Raw genomic sequence first — 8,436 nt, forward strand, 5'->3', positions numbered from 1 at the left:
TCCCTCCTTCCTTCCTTCCTTCCCTCCTTCCTTCCTTCCTTCCTTCCTTCCTTCCTTCCTTCCTTCCTTCCTTCCTTCCTTCCTTCCTTCCTTCCTTCCTTCCTTCCTTCCTTCCTTCCTTCCTTCCTTCCTTCCTTCCTTCCTTCCTTCCTTCCTTCTTTCCTTCTTTCTCACCTCTCTTCTTCCTTTTCTCCCTCCCACCTTCCTTTCTTCCTTTCATGTTCTTAAATCTCTGTCATTCCATTTAGCTCATTGATAAAGTTGCATGTCATTTCATGCAGAGTGCCAGTATGTTGTAATGGAAAGAACACTAGATTAAGAATCAGGAGACTTGGGCCTAAACTTGCCTTACATAATTCACAGTCTGACCTTGGATTCTTAACCTCTCTGGATTTTGTTTTTTTCCTATACAAAACATGGAATCAAATTAGATGATTCTAATCCTAAGGTCTTTCTCAACACTAACGTTCTGTGGCTGTCTATGTTGGTCTATAAGGCATGTTGTGGTTTTTGTCCTTTGGAGAGCTTTGAAAATAAAAGAGGGGTGATGACTTTAGAGGCTTGACTTTGTTGTCTAGATTTATTCTTATGAGATTTAGAATTTTAGGTGATTTCTCATGACCCACTTTAGACAGGAGAGAAGACAGTATGGTATAGAATAACCAAACACTGACTCTAGATTCAGAAGACTAGGATTCAGATATCATGGTATTACCCATGTGACTACCACCATACTACCCATGGCAGCTCAGTGAGTAATATTGGAAGACTCTTCTTCCTGAGTTTAAATCTGGCCTCAGACACTTACTAGCTCTGTTATTTGAGTAAAGTCACTTCTCTAGTTTGCCTCAGTTTTTTCATTTGTAAAATGAGCTAGAGAAAGAAATGGGAAACTACCATGTGGTATCTCTGAAAAACCCAAATGCAAATCATGAGTGAAAGACTAAACAACAACAACTCATGTGACCTCAGGAAAATTACTTAATTTCCCTGGGTCTCAATTTCCTTATCTGAAAAATGAAAAAGCTGAACTAGAGGACCCCTTCCAGCAAAACTAGAAGCTTTTAGTTTCTAGCCATGTTAGAGATTTCTTCTAGTTTTTAATCTTTGAGCCTATGACACTAGATCTTTCAGGTAAGTATCCTGCAATAGAATGTTCAAGAACTTTTTCAATTACTATTGCAAGCAAAACAAACTAACCAAATTGAACCACTTTTTCCCTATCTACCACATGTTTCCTTTTCTTTAGTGACTAGTCAAGCTGTAGATTTAATTATAAATCTAAAGCTAGATCTCTAGATAACCTGATATTAGAATGGATCTGGGATTTCATTAGTATAGGTTTTCCCTTCAATGATGCAAATTGCAACTCACCTGTTTGGTTCTTGTTCCTATTCTCCTATAACTTTGCCCAGGGGGTGCACTCAGGTGCAGGTGGCCTTTCTCTTCTTCTCCTGATATTGCATGGATATCAGTGGTGCACATGATTATTTACTGGCATAAACCTTTAGGTACATAGCAATTCATTTGACTTTTGATGAATTTAAAGTTAAAAGTTAACAACAATCTATCACCATCAATTAACTTTATGTAAATGGAATCCTGTTGGATGGCTGAAAGCCCCTGTTGATCTTAAGTTTAGGAGAAAAAAGTGTGCTTGTGAGTAAAAAGAATAGTAAAATGGGAGTTGGGAAATTTGAGTCCCCAGACCAGCTCTTTCACTAACTATAAAATCTCACATATAAAAGAGAGTTGGACTAGATGACAAATGAATTAGACAAAAAAAAATATTAAATGTGTACTAGGATTGAATGTAAATTTCTCTGTTTGGGTTTTTAAGCTCTCCGTAAGCTCTCCATTAGTTGTCTCTTTCCTGTCTTTTCCATCTTCTTATTTTTTAGTCTCCTTCTTATACTCTAAAGACTAGAGACTCTGGCCTTTTTCATGTTCTTCATACACAATCCTCCATTTCTTGACTCTTTTCATTGACATGTCCCACATGACTGTTCTTCATCACTTCTACTCCTAATTTCCTTCAAGATTCATCATACATCTTACCTTCAGCAAGAGACTTTTCTGATTCCCCTTTCTTAACCCCAACTGCCTTTCCTCAGTGATAACTTCCTATGTCTGTATCTTCTTTGAATCTAGTTGTTTGTATATGGTCTCCTCCATTAGAATGCAAACTTCTTGACCATGGCTACACTATTTTTGTGGTTCCTCTTTATCCCTAAAGTTTAGCACAGGGCCTGGCTTATAATAAGTGCTTAATAAATGTTTGCTGATGAAGACGAGAATGATAATGTCATAAAGTGCAAAACATTGTGTGAAGCTTTGTGGATACAAAAAGAAAAACTGAGATAATCCTGACTTTCAGAGATCTCACAGTCTAACTGAGGGAGACAACTTATAAAAGAGAGATCAAATGCAGGCTATGTCATTGAGGAGGAAGCTGATAGAGTGCTGGATCTGGAATCAGGAAAACTTGATTTCATATCTGGCCTCAGACACTAGTTATTGTGAGTCAAGACAAATAACTTAACCTCATCCTGGCTCAGTTTCTTCATCTGTAAAACAGGGTAATGATAGTACTTATCTCACAGAATTATTGTAAGACTAAGGTATTTTTTGTAAAGTTCTTTGCAAACCCAAAAATGTTATATAAATGCTAGGTGTTATTTTTAGCATCGTTACTTTTAGGAAAGATGTGTGTATATCTAGGATGGGCATGTGTGTAAGTGTGTAATGTATGTATATATCTACATATACATATATATATATATATATACATATATATATATGTATATATATATATAAATGGAAAGACCTAGAAGTCCTAAGAGTGCAGAAACAGGAAGCATGGCAAGGCCTCAAGTTTTCAAGGGTATATTAGCAGGTTACACATTCACTCTGAAGCAATTAGGGTCAAAACAAAGAACGAGTGGGTTTGTCTTGGTATCTTTTGTTGACCAATTAATGAGAGGCAGGTTTGAGACATGCCTTTTAAGAAGGAAATCTAGCCTGTGAGCCCCAAGATAAATATGAAGGAAAGAAGAAAAGAGAAAAGAAAGAAGAAGCTAAGGAGGATAGGAAAGAAGGAAAGAAGGAAGGAAGGAAGAAAAGGAAGGAATTAAGGAAACAAAGCTAATTGTAATTGCCTCACAGTGAATGGAAATAGCAATTGTTGCTGTTTTGGCCAGAAACCCTGAGGGTCTTCACTTCCCAGATTGATTTCTTTTTATTTATTTTTGACTGAGTAAAAAAAAAAAAGCCATTCTTTTTCTCATTTTTTCCTTACCTAACATTAATCACTGAATGGGCATGGTCTCAGTCAAACTGAGACCTGTTGAAGACTAGCTTAAAAAGGCCAAGTTCTTCTAATGCGACCAGAGCCATCTTCATTTGTTCTGACCTATATCTGGCCACTAGACCCAGTTGACTCCTAAAGGGAGAAGTGAGTCAGGTGACCTTGCACAGCCCTCCTTCCCATAAATCCAATTCAGTTACATGCCATGGCATCACTTCCCTGATGTCATGATCCTCTTTAAAAATAAAGGACAAACTATAACATAAAGTAGGCTATATGACAGTTCTTCTGAACTCTTAGTGTCAGGATATATCGTGAGACTAAGTAGATCTTAGGTGAGGGAAGATAAGATAGGGAAACAGTGGTGTGGAATATTGTAAGGCTGACTAGTCTACCATTTTACCTGGACTATTAAGAGTTGAAGTGAGAGCTCCTCTAAGAGGTAAAAGTACCATGTTGCTCTTTTCAAGTGACTGCCCTTTGCGGAATGTGGAGCCAAGGAGTCAGAGGAAAGACAAAGAGAAGACAAAAAGTGTCCTTTTGACACTTGTCCAGGGGCAGGTCTATAACAACCAGATCAGCAGGTCTGGAGAAGTTGGTTGGGTGGTTGGGGCAGGTAACAAAGTGAAGACAAGGAGAAAGGGCCAACCCTTTAAAGAGTGTTTCCACTTCCTTACTCCATGCCTATAAGGTCTGAACCTGGGCTAGATGAGACCTGAAGGCTCAAAAAGTCTGTGATAGCCTATGATTTTTAGTTGATGTTATTGGTATTTCCTAAGACAAACTATATATTTGCAATTTTGCCCTACTCCAAATACACTGTCTCTTCAGACTCAAAAACTTTCTCCCCATTGTCATTTATACACAAATATTCAAATGCTTGTATGATCTCATTAGTTCTAAAAGTTCCTTCTAACAATATAGTTCTCCATTCATCCATATTTGTTTACTCTGTGTGATTTTTCTTCTTTTATAAACCCACTGTGTCAGAAGTCTGCCTTGTTCTATTGTAACACTGAGAAAATTGCAGCAGATTCTAGATGTCCACCTTTTATCCCCTCACTCTTACCACATGGCCAATTCATATTCTCTTCTTGGTTTATAATTCCTTGGTGACATTTTACTTTTGTTCAATTTTGAAGCTTTTCTCAGATGATATGATGTACACTCCTCATACCTACTATATAGTCTCTATTGCTCTTAGTGTGATATCAATTTGTAATTAGCTATGTTCATTTTAAATTCCTTCCCCCCTCAATTTTATTTGAAGAAACAATAATTTTAAAAAAGAAAAGCAGAAAGGCAAAAATGAAACAAAGCAAAAGAGAACATTGTCATGTACTCAGCAGAACATCAGGGAGGATTCAAAATGAATAACAACAAATATCAATTTAAGAAAGTATATAAATATTAGTAGAAGAAATTATATTAATGAGTGTCTGTCTTTACTTATTTGTAAGTTGTTCTTTTGTTATCTGCTGTATACTTTTTTACTTTATTCTTTTTTTTTTCATTTCACTCCCCCCCCTCAAGCAGGCTATAGTTAAGAAAGGATTTATATATATATATATATCTGTATATATCTATATCTACATCTATATCTATATCTATGTCTATAGATATAGATATAGATGTATATATACACACACACACACACATATATATATAGATATAGATATATACATACATGTACATACATGTACACATGCCCATCCTAGATACACACACATCTTTCCTATCCCTACTGAGTCTTTCATTAGATTCTTCTCCATAACTTGGTTTACTATTATTTAACCTTCCCACACCCAGAGATCCTTTCCTTGTCTTTTCCCCCAAGTTTTGATTCCCTATCCTTCCATTCCCTCTTATTTCTTTATAGATTTTGGAGGGTTCTGTACTCTTTATGGCATATATGTTAGTTTTGCCTATTAAACCCATTCCCGATGTGAGTAGGTTTTCAGAACTTCAAGCCCTTCTACCCTCTCTAATGCCTCTGTGTCTATCTATTCTTCTGCACCTCATGTGTATAACATGATTACTCTTTTTACCTTTGCACTGCCAATGTTTCTTTTGAGCTACCCTATTGTTGATATAAATCTTTTTTTATTCCTATGGTCTTTTTATTATAACTTTTTTATTTATAAAACATATGTATGGGTAATTTTTCAACATTGACACTTGCAAAACCTTCTGTTTCAAATTTTCCCCTCCTTCCCCCACCCCCTCTCCCAGATGGCAGGTTGACCAATATATGTTAAATATATTAAAATATATGTTAAATTCAACATATGTATACATATTTATATAGTTATCTTGCTGCACAAGAAAAAATGGATCAAGAAGGGGGAAAAAACCCGAGAAAGAAAACAAAAATGCGAGCAAAGAACAACAGAAAGAGTGAAAATGCTATGTTTTGGTCCACACTCAGTTCCTACAGTCCTCTCTCTGGGTATAGATGGCTCTCTTCATCATTGCACAAGTGAAACTGGTTTGAATCATCTCATTGTTGAAGAGAGCCACATCCATCAGAATTGATCATCATATAGTCTTCTTGTTGCTGTGTATAATGGTCTCTTGATTCTGCTCATTTCATTTAGCATCAGTTCCTGTAAATCTTTCCAGGACTCTCTGAGATCATCCTGCTGTTTTTACAGAGCAATAATATTCCACAACATTCATTTACCATAATTTATTCAGCCATTTTACAATTGATGGGCATCCACTCAGTTTCCAGTTTCTTGCCACTACAAAAAGAGCTGCCACAAACATTTTTTTTTGCACATGTGGATCCCTTTCCCTCTTTTAAGATCTTTTTGGGATATAAGCCCAGTAGAAACACTGCCAGGTCAAAGGATATGCAGAGTTTGATAACTTTTTGGGCATAATTCCAGACTGCTCTCCAGAATGGTTGGATCTGTTCACAACTCCACCAACAATGTATCAGTGTCCCAGTTTTCCCACATCCCTTCCAACATTCATCATTATCTTTTCCTGTCATCCTAGCCAATCTGAGAGATGTGTAGTCGTATCTCAAAACTGTCTTAATTTGCATTTCTCTGATCAATAGTGATTTGGAATACCTTTTCATATGACTAGAAATAGTTTCAATTTCTTCATCTGAAAATTGTTCATATTCTTTGACCATTTATCATTTGGAGAATGGCTTGATTTCTTATAAATTTGAGTCAATTCTCTATATATTTTAGAAATGAGGCTTTTACCAGAACCGTTGAATGTGAAAATGTTTTCCCAGCTTATTGCTTCCTTTCTAATCTTGTCTGCATTGGTTTTGTTTGTATAAAACCTTTTTAACTTAATATAATAAAATTTATCTATTTCGTGATCAATAACGATCTCTAGTTCTTCTTTGGTCACAAATTCCTTCCTCCTTCACAGGTCAGAAAGGTCAGTTATCCTATGTTCTTTTAATTTATTTATAATATGTTGATATAAATCTTAAACATAAAGTAGACATTTCCTATGTAAAAAAAAACCATTAAATTTTGTTATTTAAAGTTATCTATATTGATTTCCTTGAAATTGAGCTTTAATATTGGCTCTTATATGCTAAATTTTCTGTTAAGTTTGGTTTTGGTTGATAGAAAATCCTGAAAATCTGTAAGCTCATTGAATGTACATTTTTTCTCATTCAAAATTATAGATAATTTTGTGGGATATGACACTTTTGGCCACAGGCCTAATTCTTTTGCCTGTGTGTAGATATGATTCCACAACCTGCAGTTTTTTTATGTTTTGTGCAATTCTAGTTGTAGCTCCAGCATATTTGAATTCTTTTATTTCTTGTTTACTGCAAAATTTTCTCTTTGATTGAGGGGTTTCAAAATTTGACAGGAATAATCCTATGTGTTTTTCATAAAAGATCTCTTGGAGATGGTGATAGGTGTATTTTTTCTATTTCTATTTTCCCTTCATGTTCTAGCACTACAGGACAATTTTCTAGCATTATTTCTTGCATTAGTGTATCAAGGTTCTCTTTTTGGTCACAACTTTCTGACAGTCCAATTATTCTTATATTTTTTCTTCTTGATCTGTTCTCCACATCTGTTGTTTTTCTTATAAGATGTTTCACATTCTGTTCTATTTTCTCATATTTTTATTAATCTGTTTTGTTATTTCTTGGTCTTTCATAGTTTCATTGGCTTTCCTTTGCCCAATTCTAATTTTCTCTCTTTTTTTCCCCCCTGAGGCTGGGGTTAAGTGACTTGCCCAGGGTCACACAGCTAGGAAGTGTTAAGTGTCTGAGACCAGATTTGAACCCGGGTCCTCCTGAATTCAAGGCTGGTGCTCTATCCACTGCAACACCTAGCTGCCCTCCAATGTCATTTGAAATTTAGAGCACCTGGAGGATCTCATCAAATTACTTGGGATTCCTTTCCAACTGAGACTTTGTGCCATTATATCATTTCCCTAATCATAGTAGAGGATACCTTTAGAAAGCTACATAGCCCTTTTCTATATTTTTTTAAAAAATATATTTATGACTAGAGGTTATTGAACAGGGTTATTTCTTTTATATTTTCCAAAGAGCTATTTTGATGTATGGATGAAATTCTTGTAAAAATAGTTTTAAAGATAAAAGTGTTAAAAGATGTTTCTACCAAGTCAAATGCTTGTTTTGTCCTTAACAAACAAGCACAGTGGGACATATACTCTTGAAGTTAACTGTTAAATGATAAAGCCATGTTCTATTGTTGAATATGGTTTGTGAAAACTATTACCCCCTCACTATTCCTCTAATTGAGGAAGTGCTTTATGAATAAAAGTCATTATGATTTTATACAGAGTGGACACATTGATTGTGTCTATTAATATTTTCTCAATTATATTTTATTAGTATTAATAAGGCCTAAGATTTTTCCATACCCTTGACTCTTCTCCTCCTTTAATATTCCTTATATTCAGTCTCTCAAAGCCCTCCAAATGCAACTCTTATCTCTATACAGTTCATCCAATCCATTTGCTTTTTCCATCTTTGCTCTCTTTAAGGCCATTTCCTCTAAGGATGCATCCTCTATGAATACATCCAGAACTGTGACATTAGGGAACATATGTAGAGGTTTCACTGTCCTTGATAGAAAAAATAATGTGTTATGATTATTTTTATAAAT

The sequence above is a fragment of the Sminthopsis crassicaudata genome, chromosome 2 (genome assembly GCF_048593235.1).
Source record: "Sminthopsis crassicaudata isolate SCR6 chromosome 2, ASM4859323v1, whole genome shotgun sequence".
Taxonomy (NCBI): Eukaryota; Metazoa; Chordata; class Mammalia; order Dasyuromorphia; family Dasyuridae; genus Sminthopsis; species Sminthopsis crassicaudata.